The sequence below is a fragment of the Bombus pascuorum genome, unplaced genomic scaffold, assembly GCF_905332965.1.
Source record: "Bombus pascuorum unplaced genomic scaffold, iyBomPasc1.1, whole genome shotgun sequence".
Lineage (NCBI taxonomy): Eukaryota > Metazoa > Arthropoda > Insecta > Hymenoptera > Apidae > Bombus > Bombus pascuorum.
Window position 1 is genome coordinate 319,056 of NW_026869729.1, and position 18,848 is coordinate 337,903.

At 39.8% G+C, this 18,848-nt stretch overlaps 3 pseudogenes; 2 read left to right on the forward strand and 1 right to left on the reverse strand.

Moving 5' to 3' along the window:
* The first annotated feature begins 288 nt into the window (after positions 1-288).
* LOC132915595 (5S ribosomal RNA) lies at positions 289-407 on the forward strand (annotated as a pseudogene).
* Positions 408-8,510: 8,103 nt separating this feature from the next.
* LOC132915596 (5S ribosomal RNA) lies at positions 8,511-8,629 on the forward strand (annotated as a pseudogene).
* Positions 8,630-13,276: 4,647 nt separating this feature from the next.
* LOC132915582 (cap-specific mRNA (nucleoside-2'-O-)-methyltransferase 1-like) lies at positions 13,277-17,472 on the reverse strand (annotated as a pseudogene).
* Positions 17,473-18,848: the final 1,376 nt, after the last annotated feature.

Sequence of the window (18,848 nt, forward strand, 5' to 3'; positions counted from 1 at the left end):
TGACGTGTGCTCTCTTCAAAGCTGAAAATGAATTACGCATCAAGCAATCATCTAAAGCTTTAAAATTGCAGAAACTTAAAGAAAAATTATTGAAGAAGGAAAATTGTATAAATTACGAACGCTGCGATGATGAAGGCACGTCTCAGCAGAGCAATCCCTGGAAAGAGCCTGATTTGTGTCCTGAATTGAGAAGTTTAGACGATTTCATGTCTAAGCTATCAGAAGTAAAAGTACCAGTACGACGCTGAAGTAGTGGGAAAAATGCAAACCTTCAGGTTATGAAGACCGGCCAACGCCCAAGACGCGTTGAGTGCACTCGTTCCCGTCCGATCACGAAAGTTAAGCAACGCCGGGCACGGATAGTACTAAGATCGGTGACCGCTTGGGAACTCCGCGTGGTGTTGGTTTTTTTCAGAAGGAGATCAGCCCAGTATTTGAACTGTCTAAGAAGATGACGCGAGCAGTAACTGCCCGAAGAGGAAGATACAGCGGGGCATGAAAGGACAACCCTGATGACTGCCGCCTGGTATTACCGGGGTTGTCTGCCCTCAAAGCAGAGGAAGAAGGAGGAGTGGTTTTTTTAGTGGGTATGGCAACAACATCCGCGCGAGTCCCACATAACCCAGTGATTCGGGTCACTGGGCATGCGTAACAGCATTTTCCCCTCCTCATGCAAAAAAAAAAGGTTATGAAGACCTGGAAGCTTATGTGACTACTTTTACAAGAGGATAATTTCTCGCAACGTTTTATCCACCAAATGCATAGAGATCTCTACAACAACTATATGCAATCTGGAGCGATTATGGAGCACCGTGTATCACGTCGGTGCTGCAGGAATAGAAATCGCATTACTATTCTGATGTATATAAGGATTTTTTTAATTTACAGCTTCACCGTTTGAGATGACATTTGGACAGACGGAGGGAGGGAGTTGGTGTTGTCAACGATGCTGAAGCGTACCACACGATTGGGGACCCTATGTTCTCTAGTCTCTGCACCTTTCATTGGTTTGGTTTGTAAACTGTATCGTGACCGATGCATTCGGGACCTTTACAATTTTTTGTGGTAATATAATTTTGTAGTAATATAATTTTGTAGTAATATAATTTTGTAGTAATATAATTTTGTAGTAATATAATTTTGTAGAAGTATAATTTTGTAGTAATATAATTTTGTAGTAAAATAATTTTGTAGTAATATAATTTTGTAGTAAAATAATTTTGTAGTAATATAATTTTGTAGTAATATAATTTTGTAGTAAAATAATTTTGTAGTAATATAATTTTGTAGTATTAATGAGCGTTCGAAATATATTTGAAGAATGTTTGATTCGATATTTTTTATTTTCAAAAGTATGGCAATTTACACAAAACATTACGTATTTTGTATGTCTTAGCGTTTAAAGAAAATTTGTATTGCATGGTAACTTATAGATTTAATAGTACCGTTTCGAATATTCTCTCCATTATTCTGAACGTCGAGATTTTGTATATATTTCCTTAATGTTAATTAACAGTTTTGTAGACTTTTGAATAAATAAAAAGGAATTGATAAAATTTGGAAAATGTCTACAATTTTCCTGCGATCTTCTAATTCGCCATATTAGTCCTTTTCAGTCCAGCATACTACACATAACAAAATTCTGTCGCAGGCAAGAGATCCGCACATGTGTCCAGGCTGTTGGCCGTCATCGGCGACATTATTTCGCCTGTCTGTGTATGAGATAAGGAGTGACGACAGACGATTGGTAGGGGATAAACAAAGGGGAAAATTGTTTGTTTTTAGCAAATCGTGCATGAAGTTTTCTGACTGACGATGAGTCGCACCATAATCACTTTGTACATAAACGTCTCATCACTCCGTGTTTCCGTATCTTGAACATCCAAGCATCAACTAATTCCAAAATCGTCTGACGCGCGATACACATAGGCTTATTGTGACAAGCTACAGCAAATTATAGCAAGTTTTATTTGGTGAGCTCTAATCTCTTTTGTTCGTTACCTGTGCACATGTGTTTTCTCAGGTCCAGAAAAGTTTTTTCAACGCTTGTACCACCAAGTTGTATGTGAGTTACTCTGGCTTGTCAATATGCCTTGTTCAAAGTTGAGAGCTGGATACTGTCACAGCTCTCTATCTTCCCATGTAATTATGATAATAGGAGCTTTATGAGGTATGGAGTAAATTAAATGCGTCTTTGTTGAATCTAGATGATCCAGAATGGCGAATTGTTACAAGTAGAACAACTAATCAAAGTAATAGACATACACATATATGAAATATGTTTCATATGGATAGGAAATTACTTTGAAATTTGACAAGCATTGCAATAAATATGTTGGTTCGGAAGTAATATTACTAGATACTTATTTTTACAGGTTGCAATATTCTCTTCACTAATTCATAGATTGATCTTAGAACAAATGAAGAACTTTACATGTTATTGGATTAACAAATAAAATGTATTGTTCCTCACAAATGGTATGCAGAGGAGTAATGAAAATAAAAGACAGGTGTATATTACAGTTCAAGTGACGCGAGAGACTGAAATACTATTTATACAAATTGCGGATGGATGGATACTGTGAAAAATCTTTCACATACTGATTGTAGGAAAGCAGAGATGGAAAATGAAGCAACGTATTTTAAAATTGAATCCCTAAGTATAGCATGTAGATAATATTTTGAGTGTTGATGGAGGACAAAATTATGCACATTCCTTTTTCAATTCCAAGGAATTGCATCATCGATGAGTCGGTTGTCAAAACATGATGGAAATAGCTCATTGTTAATTGAACAAGTTTGATATAATTACACAACCTAAAGATTTAACTTGAAATTTGTTCGAAGAAATTTACTTTTACTTATACGTGATGTCAAGTGCGGTATTAAGTATCATGCTTTCATAACTATTGTTTTAAATATTTTTGTGTTGAAATATTGTCGTTTGGGTGTCTGTTCTGTACTACAGGAGTACCCGAAATAATTTTACTCGTCGTGTACAGTTAAACAACTACAGGCAGTTGATTCTATTCCTGGAACGCGTTGGATTCGTGTTTACGTGGTACGTTGATTAGAATGATTTAGAGGTGGTTTACTGATGCCAAGCAAGGTAGATATCATTTCCGAACTACCACTGGAGGTTTCGCACTTGTTACTTCGAAAATTGGATCCCTCCTCCCTGCAGAGCGCCGCGCTTGTCTCGCGCAAATGGTTGAACATATGCAGATCCGACAAGTGTCTTCGGCGGACAGCAAGAAGTCACATCCGGCGTACGAGAAAGGGGTTCAGGATGGGGTTCCTCGGAACCACAGCCGCTAAAGCTGCCGAACAACAATCAAGGAGTAGAGTACGAGGTGCGAGGAACCTACGACACGAAGTAGGCTTATCCACTGCTCGTACGACGGTCATCATTGGAAGGTTACGTGGTCCTCCGAAAATTTCGATGCGAAATCGTCCTATCGATGTTGAACCGCTAAAATGTATTAGACTGTAATTGATAGTATGTACCTTAATTCGACAGTTTGATTTTGCGAGAACACGAAACTGCCTTGTCCTACGAAAATGATTCAGAACTGTAGCGCAAAGCTTGAAATAAAATGGTGCCATTGAGACGGCAATTTGTTTCAGCCGCGGCAGTTTTCTACAGAAATATCGACAATGTAACTCACATTGACGCTCAGTCGTGTACCGCGTTACACTCTATCTGTGGACTAGAAAGGGTCTTGGCCGCCTTCGTGAGAAAGCCGTACCGTCTTTCGTGTTAACGGTGCACTCGCTCTGACAAGTGGGTTTCAGGACGGGCGGCAAAGTTTCCTTCGAAGAGCTTGCCCACTTCATTACATAAGAGCATCGGGCGATACGAGGACGACGAGAACGTCGGTCGTGCCGCCCTTCAGAAGCTGTACCAGCCTCACCATGCGCTTTATCCGACGAGAGGCTCCCTCCCACTGACACCGTGAAATAAGTGTCGTAGCTTGGGCGCAATTATCCGCGTCCTCTCCGCTAATACCCGTCCGGAGATACCGTCCGTACCAGGCGCTACGTCACGGGAGGCTATCCTCGTCGTCCTGCATCTCCCCGCATGTTTATAGACTGACGGAGCGTCATACTCGATTTTGTGATGGCGTGAACGTTATTCAAATATGTAATAACGTTACCAAACCCACTATAACTATAAATTACTTTCCCACAGAACTTCGACTCATTCTATATCTTGGATAGTTCACAAGTACGTATGCGCGAGATATATATTTCATTATAGAAGCCCTGAATCAAGTATTGAATTTAAGAGGTAATGGTTTGTAGCCTTAAGTACTGAAACTTATTCTATAATGGGAGCAACTGCCACAAATAGGAATCTAATCATTCTAACTAAAGACAAATTCTATCGACGAAATATTTAGTATGTAATTATAATATAAATTATACAATCATATAGTATAGTTTAATGTCATCATTAATTTCTATATTCATACAATACCGCATATCATTTGCAAATGTATATTTTATACCAAGTAGTATTGCAATTGTGCCACTCGGAAGACAAACTTATTAATTCCATCTTCCGATATTACCTGTACTTATATAGAAATATAATACTAAATACTAAAATATATCATAAGTATTTCATATTTGAAACAACAGTAAACCGAACGGAATTAATCTGTTTGACTTCTATGCGGCTCAAGTCACGTATCAATATATGTACATTATTCTGTAGTTTTAATATTTTAAGCGTGCATTGTGCACAGGACAATTGTCTTCAATAAATTTTGCAAATCTGTTTATAGTAAGTGAGGGATCATTAGGCCAAAGAAAAATAAGGCGACTTTTAAAAGATGCAATGAAACTTGCTTCTGCTGAACATGGACTATGAAGGTCGAACATCTTCCCGTTTATTTTGCAATTAAATACATATTCGCCTTCCGCATTCTGGCCTGTGTGCCTGCTGGATCAGGCTGGCAAGCTGTTGGAGAGGATTGTGGCTGCCCGACTCGAGTCACATCTGTATGGACGTGCTCCGTCGATCGAAATATCTGATACTAGTTCCCCTTAAAACGCAACGAACTGAATCCATAATTAATGCGCTCATTGAACACTATATTTACATATTTTCGGCACCAAAAACGATCCTAACAGACCAGGGACAAAATTTTGTTAGCGATTTAATGACGAAATTTGAAGAAGCTTTTAAAATCAAACACATCAAAACAACTTCATTTCACCCACAGAGTAACGGATCTCTCGAAAGAACGCATGCCTCGGTTAAAGATTTAATTCGTACTGCATTACACGACAATGACAAAGAATGGGACGAAGTACTTAATTTCATTTGTTTAAGGTACAACACCGCGAAACATGAAGGAACAGGATTCTCTCCCTTTGAATTGACCTTTGGGCGAAAAGCTAACTTACCTTCCGCAATATCCAAATTCCCCACATTTACGTATGATGATATGTACTCACTTTGGCAAAAACAACTGAATAAATATTGGGAAACAGCTCACAAAACGCTTATTCAGAATAAGCAACGATACAAGCGAGACCAAGAAAGAAAGATTGTTAAAACTCAGACCGTGTTTAGAAAAGGAGACTTTGTTTTAATTCACAACGACCATAAAAGAGATAAGTTGCACATTGAATGGTTAGGACCTTACAGGATTAACGATGTGAAAACTCCTTATTACATTATTTCTATCGACAATGCTAAGAAAAAGATACATGGTAACCGACTGAAAGCGTACTTTTTTCAGGATAATGCTGACCCTAGCACTAGTAATAATACCCTTAATTAGATGCCTTGAATTCACGGGATAGGAATTACGCTTTGTAAACAAACCCAACCAATTCACGATCGAAAACTACAACGTGATTACGCCTCTGAAATTGTTAGCTTCCCGAACACTAACAAATATTGTAAAATTGCTATATTTAAGATTAACGAAATAACTTTTGTACCATTACATGTAGAAAACCAATTCATAATGATCCCTAAAAAAAAGGGGGGGGGGTAAACATATCCTTCGATCTACATTTATATAATTCCATTCTACTAAGATCTTAGAGGACCAAGATCAATCTAACCAGGGGGGTATGTCACGACCGGCTCACTTTAAAATCGGAGATAAAGATGTGGCGGCACTCGGCGACAATGTATATCGCTGAAGTGCCTAATGAACCATCAACATCCCAACGGTCCTTCCACCGAAGGCTCTAGAAGAAAGAGCGCGTGGCAACGGCCGCGGACGCCTGGCAAATGCGTTGACGGTGGGGATGTTGAGGGATAACAAAAGAAAGCGATCGGATCCGATCGGAAGTAAAAAATCATAAGAGCTTCAGTCTTAAAAGGTCACGCTTAGAGCTCGGAAGTAGATTGTAAAACCAAGTGTTAGAAGAAAAATAAAGTTTCTTTTTTTTATTCTTTTTTGTTGTTCTTTTGCATAATTTTACGTGACACTAGCAACGTTACCCTGAGACTGAAGCAACTGCCTAAACCAACGTCGGACGTGTACCGCTTATGGTCTTTCCTCGACGCATTCCTTTGTATATGCGCTTTCGAAGACCTTAGGCGGTTGAGAAACCGAAGACCAGATGTAGAGTTTTCTCAGAAGTGACGATCACTTCAACACTAATTAATTTTAAAATGATACTTAATTATCGATAGATAGTGCATTTTATGTTTATAAACGTGAAAAAAACAATTTTCGTTTCACCGAACTATGGTTATCCCACAATATATGTATCATTAATATATTATAAGGAACTATTCGAATATACGTACAAAATCGTTTTTATGCGTATTTTTACATACAACTTTTATTTACTTTAAATTATTCCAAATTTGAGGATAAAATTATGCAGACTATATACACAGAAGAAAGGGGATTAATTTTACCATATACTTCATTTGAAAGAAAGTTGCGTGAACTTCTCATGACGTAAAGTGTAAAAATTTAATAGAATGTAGATACAGTTTTCTATTATCGTTACAGATAAGAAATTTGTTAAACACTGATAAAGTTAAAGCCATTAATAGTGGTTGCAGCAAAGATTTGTTATTAATTCAAGATGAATAGGTTTCAAACAAAAAATTCCAGTTACTACTTATAGATTTGATTTTATAAAAAAAAACAAGAAATTAAAAATTTTATAAAAAAGTTTATTCGCATTAAAAATATTATATTTTATCGCATATCAGAATTTTAGATCTTACGTTTAAAATAGTTTTTTTTTACCTTTTTTTGCTTGTAAAGTTATTACATTAATAAAAATGTCAGGATCGGGTTAACTGAATTGATCGTGTAGTAAAATATCGATCCAAATATCTTGGAATCATTAAAAAAAATGCTTTTTTTATTGTGAAAAAATGGTACTTTATTACCGTTAATCATTTAACTGTAATATTGGCTATAATATTTAACAATAATATTTCTAGTACATCAACATTAATATACGTTCTAAATAATATGTGAAGAAATTTGAGGTTAGGTTGGAAGATATCTACACCGGAAATGACGCCTGCAAAATGGCGCACGTGATTGGTTAGAAATTAACCGCAGAACATCTTCATACGCTATTGATTATTTCCTGTAAATGAGGAATTTTAATATAATGTACAAAGTATATAAGATTTTGCATTAAAATTGTCGCAAATATTTTTAAAAATTAATTGGATTGTAGTATTTTTCAAAAATCATAATAATGTAAGATTCTATATGGAATTACTTTCTATCGTTCGCGCATAAGACCAGTACGTAACGACAAGCCTGAGGGTATATAAAGCCACCATCAGACGCGCAACGTAGGCATTTGTCGAGTCGTCTGCAAGCGGAGAGGATCTTATTTTGCTCGACAGTTTCAAACATTTTGTTTGTTGTGTGAACCTGTTCTAGCTTGTTCTACAACAATCACGAGCCATATACAGGTTAGTGTACTTATTATTATAATTTATTCATTAATTAGGTGAAATAGTTTAGGAAACAATAAGAAAACAATATCGTAACATCGACACTGTGTTAACCTCGAAAAAGAGGACATTTGCATTCCTGCAAATTAAGAAAACTACGAAGCCGTCGTCATGGCAAAGTCTAAGAAGAGAGTTTGTGATATTGACGCCAAGCCAAGTAGTACTAAACGATTAGCATCTTGGATCAGAAGAATCCGCAGTAAAAAATCAAGGTATTGCCGAAATCGCAGACGCGATTTACGGATTGAAGCAATGCTGACGTGTGCTCTCTTCAAAGCTGAAAATGAATTACGCATCAAGCAATCATCTAAAGCTTTAAAATTGCAGAAACTTAAAGAAAAATTATTGAAGAAGGAAAATTGTATAAATTACGAACGCTGCGATGATGAAGGCACGTCTCAGCAGAGCAATCCCTGGAAAGAGCCTGATTTGTGTCCTGAATTGAGAAGTTTAGACGATTTCATGTCTAAGCTATCAGAAGTAAAAGTACCAGTACGACGCTGAAGTAGTGGGAAAAATGCAAACCTTCAGGTTATGAAGACCGGCCAACGCCCAAGACGCGTTGAGTGCACTCGTTCCCGTCCGATCACGAAAGTTAAGCAACGCCGGGCACGGATAGTACTAAGATCGGTGACCGCTTGGGAACTCCGCGTGGTGTTGGTTTTTTTCAGAAGGAGATCAGCCCAGTATTTGAACTGTCTAAGAAGATGACGCGAGCAGTAACTGCCCGAAGAGGAAGATACAGCGGGGCATGAAAGGACAACCCTGATGACTGCCGCCTGGTATTACCGGGGTTGTCTGCCCTCAAAGCAGAGGAAGAAGGAGGAGTGGTTTTTTTAGTGGGTATGGCAACAACATCCGCTCGAGTCCCACATAACCCAGTGATTCGGGTCACTGGGCATGCGTAACAGCATTTTCCCCTCCTCATGCAAAAAAAAAAAAGGTTATGAAGACCTGGAAGCTTATGTGACTACTTTTACAAGAGGATAATTTCTCGCAACGTTTTATCCACCAAATGCATAGAGATTTCAACAACAACTATATGCAATCTGGAGCGATTATGGAGCACCGTGTATCACGTCGGTGCTGCAGGAATAGAAATCGCATTACTATTCTGATGTATATAAGGATTTTTTTAATTTACAGCTTCACCGTTTGAGATGACATTTGGACAGACGGAGGGAGGGAGTTGGTGTTGTCAACGATGCTGAAGCGTACCACACGATTGGGGACCCTATGTTCTCTAGTCTCTGCACCTTTCATTGGTTTGGTTTGTAAACTGTATCGTGACCGATGCATTCGGGACCTTTACAATTTTTTGTGGTAATATAATTTTGTAGTAATATAATTTTGTAGTAATATAATTTTGTAGTAATATAATTTTGTAGTAATATAATTTTGTAGAAGTATAATTTTGTAGTAATATAATTTTGTAGTAAAATAATTTTGTAGTAATATAATTTTGTAGTAAAATAATTTTGTAGTAATATAATTTTGTAGTAATATAATTTTGTAGTAAAATAATTTTGTAGTAATATAATTTTGTAGTATTAATGAGCGTTCGAAATATATTTGAAGAATGTTTGATTCGATATTTTTTATTTTCAAAAGTATGGCAATTTACACAAAACATTACGTATTTTGTATGTCTTAGCGTTTAAAGAAAATTTGTATTGCATGGTAACTTATAGATTTAATAGTACCGTTTCGAATATTCTCTCCATTATTCTGAACGTCGAGATTTTGTATATATTTCCTTAATGTTAATTAACAGTTTTGTAGACTTTTGAATAAATAAAAAGGAATTGATAAAATTTGGAAAATGTCTACAATTTTCCTGCGATCTTCTAATTCGCCATATTAGTCCTTTTCAGTCCAGCATACTACACATAACAAAATTCTGTCGCAGGCAAGAGATCCGCACATGTGTCCAGGCTGTTGGCCGTCATCGGCGACATTATTTCGCCTGTCTGTGTATGAGATAAGGAGTGACGACAGACGATTGGTAGGGGATAAACAAAGGGGAAAATTGTTTGTTTTTAGCAAATCGTGCATGAAGTTTTCTGACTGACGATGAGTCGCACCATAATCACTTTGTACATAAACGTCTCATCACTCCGTGTTTCCGTATCTTGAACATCCAAGCATCAACTAATTCCAAAATCGTCTGACGCGCGATACACATAGGCTTATTGTGACAAGCTACAGCAAATTATAGCAAGTTTTATTTGGTGAGCTCTAATCTCTTTTGTTCGTTACCTGTGCACATGTGTTTTCTCAGGTCCAGAAAAGTTTTTTCAACGCTTGTACCACCAAGTTGTATGTGAGTTACTCTGGCTTGTCAATATGCCTTGTTCAAAGTTGAGAGCTGGATACTGTCACAGCTCTCTATCTTCCCATGTAATTATGATAATAGGAGCTTTATGAGGTATGGAGTAAATTAAATGCGTCTTTGTTGAATCTAGATGATCCAGAATGGCGAATTGTTACAAGTAGAACAACTAATCAAAGTAATAGACATACACATATATGAAATATGTTTCATATGGATAGGAAATTACTTTGAAATTTGACAAGCATTGCAATAAATATGTTGGTTCGGAAGTAATATTACTAGATACTTATTTTTACAGGTTGCAATATTCTCTTCACTAATTCATAGATTGATCTTAGAACAAATGAAGAACTTTACATGTTATTGGATTAACAAATAAAATGTATTGTTCCTCACAAATGGTATGCAGAGGAGTAATGAAAATAAAAGACAGGTGTATATTACAGTTCAAGTGACGCGAGAGACTGAAATACTATTTATACAAATTGCGGATGGATGGATACTGTGAAAAATCTTTCACATACTGATTGTAGGAAAGCAGAGATGGAAAATGAAGCAACGTATTTTAAAATTGAATCCCTAAGTATAGCATGTAGATAATATTTTGAGTGTTGATGGAGGACAAAATTATGCACATTCCTTTTTCAATTCCAAGGAATTGCATCATCGATGAGTCGGTTGTCAAAACATGATGGAAATAGCTCATTGTTAATTGAACAAGTTTGATATAATTACACAACCTAAAGATTTAACTTGAAATTTGTTCGAAGAAATTTACTTTTACTTATACGTGATGTCAAGTGCGGTATTAAGTATCATGCTTTCATAACTATTGTTTTAAATATTTTTGTGTTGAAATATTGTCGTTTGGGTGTCTGTTCTGTACTACAGGAGTACCCGAAATAATTTTACTCGTCGTGTACAGTTAAACAACTACAGGCAGTTGATTCTATTCCTGGAACGCGTTGGATTCGTGTTTACGTGGTACGTTGATTAGAATGATTTAGAGGTGGTTTACTGATGCCAAGCAAGGTAGATATCATTTCCGAACTACCACTGGAGGTTTCGCACTTGTTACTTCGAAAATTGGATCCCTCCTCCCTGCAGAGCGCCGCGCTTGTCTCGCGCAAATGGTTGAACATATGCAGATCCGACAAGTGTCTTCGGCGGACAGCAAGAAGTCACATCCGGCGTACGAGAAAGGGGTTCAGGATGGGGTTCCTCGGAACCACAGCCGCTAAAGCTGCCGAACAACAATCAAGGAGTAGAGTACGAGGTGCGAGGAACCTACGACACGAAGTAGGCTTATCCACTGCTCGTACGACGGTCATCATTGGAAGGTTACGTGGTCCTCCGAAAATTTCGATGCGAAATCGTCCTATCGATGTTGAACCGCTAAAATGTATTAGACTGTAATTGATAGTATGTACCTTAATTCGACAGTTTGATTTTGCGAGAACACGAAACTGCCTTGTCCTACGAAAATGATTCAGAACTGTAGCGCAAAGCTTGAAATAAAATGGTGCCATTGAGACGGCAATTTGTTTCAGCCGCGGCAGTTTTCTACAGAAATATCGACAATGTAACTCACATTGACGCTCAGTCGTGTACCGCGTTACACTCTATCTGTGGACTAGAAAGGGTCTTGGCCGCCTTCGTGAGAAAGCCGTACCGTCTTTCGTGTTAACGGTGCACTCGCTCTGACAAGTGGGTTTCAGGACGGGCGGCAAAGTTTCCTTCGAAGAGCTTGCCCACTTCATTACATAAGAGCATCGGGCGATACGAGGACGACGAGAACGTCGGTCGTGCCGCCCTTCAGAAGCTGTACCAGCCTCACCATGCGCTTTATCCGACGAGAGGCTCCCTCCCACTGACACCGTGAAATAAGTGTCGTAGCTTGGGCGCAATTATCCGCGTCCTCTCCGCTAATACCCGTCCGGAGATACCGTCCGTACCAGGCGCTACGTCACGGCAGGCTATCCTCGTCGTCCTGCATCTCCCCGCATGTTTATAGACTGACGGAGCGTCATACTCGATTTTGTGATGGCGTGAACGTTATTCAAATATGTAATAACGTTACCAAACCCACTATAACTATAAATTACTTTCCCACAGAACTTCGACTCATTCTATATCTTGGATAGTTCACAAGTACGTATGCGCGAGATATATATTTCATTATAGAAGCCCTGAATCAAGTATTGAATTTAAGAGGTAATGGTTTGTAGCCTTAAGTACTGAAACTTATTCTATAATGGGAGCAACTGCCACAAATAGGAATCTAATCATTCTAACTAAAGACAAATTCTATCGACGAAATATTTAGTATGTAATTATAATATAAATTATACAATCATATAGTATAGTTTAATGTCATCATTAATTTCTATATTCATACAATACCGCATATCATTTGCAAATGTATATTTTATACCAAGTAGTATTGCAATTGTGCCACTCGGAAGACAAACTTATTAATTCCATCTTCCGATATTACCTGTACTTATATAGAAATATAATACTAAATACTAAAATATATCATAAGTATTTCATATTTGAAACAACAGTAAACCGAACGGAATTAATCTGTTTGACTTCTATGCGGCTCAAGTCACGTATCAATATATGTACATTATTCTGTAGTTTTAATATTTTAAGCGTGCATTGTGCACAGGACAATTGTCTTCAATAAATTTTGCAAATCTGGTTATAGTAAGTGAGGGATCATTAGGCCAAAGAAAAATAAGGCGACTTTTAAAAGATGCAATGAAACTTGCTTCTGCTGAACATGGACTATGAAGGTCGAACATCTTCCCGTTTATTTTGCAATTAAATACATACGTAATTGAATGTGGTTTACTGGTATACCGATTCCAAGGATTTACCGTGCTTCTTAGAAATATTACACTTTGTGGTATGAAATATAATTTGTCCTTGTTATAACCATTAACATCTAGAGCCTTTTCTGGAATTTCTTATACTAAGGCATCGCAATTATTTTTCATTTTACGCTGTGTTGCTCGCAAGTTCTCATATATATATGAACCAACTGGAAATAATTCTTTGGCACGTATTCGAGTACAATTGTTTCCTTCTGGTTCCCACAAAGCTTCGCAGAACAACTTCGTATCCTCGTTCCTTTAAAAAAAAGTCACACGTTAGTATTACATAAAAGTACCCCTTCAAAAGACATTTCATTTCTGGAAATCTATACGTTTATTATTGAATTCAATAAGATTCACTTGCTTACCTGCTCCTCGAATATTTTGTACTATTGTCACCTCCTCCTCCTAAATAGGATGCATCTATAATATGCAATGCAGGTACTTTTTGCTGATGTATAAACTCCTTAGTCATACCATATACAACTTCTGCGTATACATGTGTATTTGGTGGTAATTTTATGCCAATGTCATCGTCTCGAACCCAAGAATTCTTTATATATCTATATACGTTATTCCTTCCCATGCCCATATAAAATGTAGCGTTTTTCTTGTCATCATGGGGCCTTGGCTTTGTACAACATGGAATACAAAACCAGTCATTTGGTGAACAATAATGCATTTTGAATGTTAAATTCCATCAATTGTGCTTGACTAATAGTAAGGAATGAAGTATCTTTCAAAAGAGTATTCTATTTATCTTTTGGTTTCATGTGTCTTGGGGTTGTTCTAGTTTCATCAGGAAGTTTCCAATACTCCTGACATTGTTTGCGCACATCAGCTTGTTTTGTCTCAACAAGAGTATTATCCTCGCAAAATGCAGCCTGTTATCTGTTTTCTGCTCAAATCTTTGTTAGAAGCACGTAGATATTGAACAAATTGTTTCTCGCTTTTTAATTCATTATATGATACTAATTGTAAAACGTTGTCATTTCCACCACCTTTTAAAAGCAGACGATTAACATGCTTCAGATATTCCACAACATCTTGTGTCCCACTTCGTTTCGTCTAACATATTAAGTAACGTTCTGAACTTGCTGGACCAGAAGAGTTTGGTGTAAAAATACAAACTTCTTCAAAGCAGCGATACATTAAATTAACTAAACCAGCACTAAAGGGTGTAAGATGGTCAAATAATTTTGTCACAAAATAACCACCCTCTACAATCATCAATGCTATTACACATTGACAAAGATACAGTTGTTTTGAAAGAATTTCTTGTACATTATCTTGTCCTTCTACAGAAAATCCCCCATCAGACATCATAAAATGTACTCCTTTGCCATGGGTATGCGCTTTATAAGATTCGTAAATGCCTCTTGATTATCTGGGTCAAAAACATCACCATTTTCTTTTAGTCCATATTATGGATGAAATGTTTCACAAGGACCCGCATTAAAATCTGCTAATTTGAAATCATTTTCATTCTTTAAAGTAAGACCAAATCCTTTAGCACGTCGTTTCTTTCGCCATAGAACATATTCACTAAAACCACCTGGTCCAGCACAAACATCTGCAAACTATAGCAGCTCATTCTCCCCCAAACCTTCTGGTTTAATAAACATAAAGTTACATGCCCTATATATATTCGCCATTTTAACAGCAGCACGACTTAAGAATAATGCACCACGAATTGATTCATAAGAATTACAACGTGTCCTTGCTCGACGCACTTCAACGTTATCCAAATGACCGAGTACTGTTTTTGCATTGATAATATTTTGCACTCTATCTTCACAACGGAAATCAATTTCATCATCTATGATCAACTTTTTAGGTCCCTGATGTAACCAGTCCTGCATTTCTTCCAACGTAGGCGTATTGGAATTTGGATTCCTTACTCATTTCACGACTTCCACACACATTATTACTTCCTCTTCAGGATTCCATTTATGACCTGAAGCTTCATGTCCAGAAACAGGTTGCTGTCTACGACCATGCTGTTTAGGTGCTTGAACTGGCTCTGAACGGCCTTGTTTATTTTTTCCAAGACCGTAGCCTTCTTTATTTTTTTACTGCCCCGTCATCTATATTAACCCGACAGCACAGGATAATACTTGAATTCGTTCTTCCCCAAATGTAGAATTTATGTACGTCAACAATATATATATAATGTACAACAATTTATTATAATTTATAATACAGTTTATATTAACATGTAAATTACATTAATTTTCTGACGAACGGAATTTGAGAAAGGTAAAGATGGCGACCAGTGCCGCCGATGCGGTAATAACCCTACATCCGGTTGACGGCAACACGCAAAGGCGTCCCCACACAATGACGCCCACGTTTCAAATACTTTGTAGAAATTTTAACGTTTCAGTGGAAAACTTGTCGTTCTTATAATATCCATCTGACAGAGATGTACAATTTATGATAGAATAACACATGTAAATTTCGTAGCTGAGAATTATTGGAAGTTTCTCATTTAATTCATAATAGCAATAATCTTTTCTAACGATATAAGCCATTTATTTATCGTCCTGGTTTGTACTATGACATTTATATTGTAATAGCAATGTGAATATAAGGCAATCTGAACGCAGAAATACTATTTCAAATCATTTCGCCCATATTCCTTAAGTTGTTTATAAATGATTCGTGTATGACGTGTATTCTTTCTGTCCATACTCCGGCGAAAACATAACTTTTATTTAAACGAAATCAACTGTGTCATAGAATTAATCGCGTAGAGACGATATCGCGACATAGCGCTTCAGCGAGAGTCGTAAATTCCCGTTACGGTATTTATATACTTATATATATTTAATTTAGTCCAAATATATTTGACTGGTTACAGCAGGAATCGGTCTTGTTATTTTATGATATTGATCGTCACACAGTCCGCCATATTGGTGACTCCGACGTGATCTGAAACGAAGCATGACAAACGCTAACGACGGTATAAAAGGCACGCATAGTGTTTCGATGACTTCGCCTCCGTTGCAACCCGCGAACATTACCGTACGGTTCGCCTTATCAGAGACGCAAATCGACGCAGCGTATATCACGTACGACAAGCTAATATTCGCGACCTTCGCTAAATGTCTCGGCGATCAACTCCTCAAGCAAATTGGGGGCGACACGACGGACCCTCCTGCCACCGGGCTGTACGCGAAACTAAATGCCGGAATCATCCGCGTTCTTACGGACTCCGATAGCAATAGGGTATAGAAGTTGGTTGAAAGCGTAGAGATGGGCGATATGAAGCTGCCTCAATTCTATCAGCACTTAAGAGAACTCGCTGGCCCCTCCACGTCAGATAATTTCGTCCTCTCGTTGTGGAGGAATGGACTCTCTGTCCTCATCAGACGCATCCTGGCCGCCGTCGACGACTCAAATCCAGACAAATGGGGGCTCAGGTGAGTGCCGTGAGTGTTAATCATCGCCCACGTCGGCGATGGCGATCGAGAGGTAGAAGTAGCTCGAGGTCGTGAGAGAGAACGTACAACTCCGGCCTGTGCTATTACCGTCAAACATTTCAAGATTGCGGGCAAAAATGCCGATCCCCGTGCATTTGGAAACAGGGAAACAAGAACAGCCGTCCGTAAACGCGGCACAGGTCCTTCCACTAGCTGAAAATATTCCGTGACGATGTATCGACATCTGGCAAACATCTTGTCCGAAGAATAGGATCTTTGTGTAGCCAACCACGGGACAGAAACCGTAGGTAAGGTTACTGTCGAGTGCCGCACCAATTTTAACCGGATTTATTTTGCATAATCTTGTGGAAATATTAAAAGGAAGTATCTACCTTGCTATTTGATATAAAGCGAAACCTCGATGCGCGATATTCTCCCTATTTGCGCAGCCTACAGCGCACATCTGTCGGTTTATACAATATGAACACTGGTTCCATTCAACTCAACGTATGTCTGCTGCTATTGGAGGTATATCGAAAGGTATGTAGGCCACGCAACAGGAGGAGGTACGTAGGTAAGTGAGGGCAATAGATGTTGCTTATAATTGGATAATAAGAAGATTGGTGGACTAAAAAGGGTCTTAGCCGCCGTCGAGAGAAAGCCGTACCGGCTTTCGTGCCAACCGTGCACTCGCTCTGACAAGTGAGTCTCCGGACGGGCGACAATGACTCTATCGAAGAGCTTGCCTACTTCAGGAGGCGACCCGTAATGGGCCTTCCGGTAAAGCCACATCGTCCCGGAATTCTCGGGGGTTACCTCCAGCCCCAAGCCTTTGATCGCGGCGTCCGCGCAGGACACCGCCATTTACGCCAGACGGGCGATCGTCATACCAGTGGCAACGTCTCGGCTGCGTAGCATGTCAGCACCGAGTCCGGGGGCATCGGTGCGCGATGTACCGTGTCGTACGCGATGTCCCACAGCAACGGGCCCAGTACCGAACCCAGCGGGACACCACGGCACACCACCCTCCCCATCATCCTTCCGCCCCACTCGGTGTGGACGATGCTACTGACCCGGAGGAAGGCCCAGACTACAACCTGCAGGTAAGCGGGCACCCGATAGAACTCGAGGCCTATCCTGTACCAGGGGTTGCAGTTGATGGCGTTGACCACATCTAGAGACACAGCCAACGCTACGTAACCCTGCCGCACGGCCCCCTCGACGAAGTTGCGGACACGGACTAAGGCATCGGCCGTAGACCGCCCCTCGGGAAGCCAAACTGGCTGTCGTGCAGCCCCGGAGCACGTCGATACAGATGTGACTCGAGTCGGGCAGCCACAATCCTCTCCAACAGCTTGCCAGCCTGATCCAGCAGGCACACAGGCCAGAATGCGGAAGGCGAGTCCCGGCGAGCGGCAAAAGGACCATCCGTCCCTCCTTCCATAGGACAGGGTACTCGCCCCGTGACAGGCATCTGTCAAACAGGGTTCTCAGCCTTGGGGCCAAGACTCCGGTGACCTCCTTCCATACGCGGGCCGGAATCCCGTCGGGAACCGAGGTCTTGCGCTCTCCGATCTTCCCGACAGCTCCGGCCAGCTCATACTCAGTGATCGCGGATTCCGGGCTACAGCCACCTGCGGTGTCCCGTGGTTCCTTCCCCGGCAGCGGTAGCTCCCGCTCTTCGTTTGTCCTGCCCTCCTCCCCGTTCTCCGCACCCGGGAACAAGGCCCCGACGACTTCCTTCAGGAACTGAGTGTTCATGTTCTCCGTCGTAGGGGGCAACCAAGGACGGAGCTTGTTCAGCACTATTCTATACGGGCGTCCCCAGGGATCGGAGTCGAGGGTGGCCAGAATCTCATCCCAGGCTCGTCTCTTCGCCTCTTTGATGGCTTGCTGCAGAGTCCTCCGCGCTTCAAGGTAGGTGTCGTACAAAGAAGCCACCGAAGACTCATCCCCTCGTCGCCTACGCCGAGATCTGGCATACCGGTGCAGGGCGCGGATGGAATTCCGGCATCTTCCGCGGTACGGTCACCTTGGCGGGGAAGCCTCGAAGTGCATCCGCCATCTTTTGGGCCAGTCGCGACGCTTTGCTGCTACCGTCCTGGCCCGCGATCTCGAATGTGAGGGCATCCCTAACCGCTCTCCTCTGTATCATCTTTGCGATGCGAAGGTCGGAGAGATTGATCTCCCTCCTGACCATCGATATTGTGTTTCTATATGTAAAACCGCAGCTATCCCTC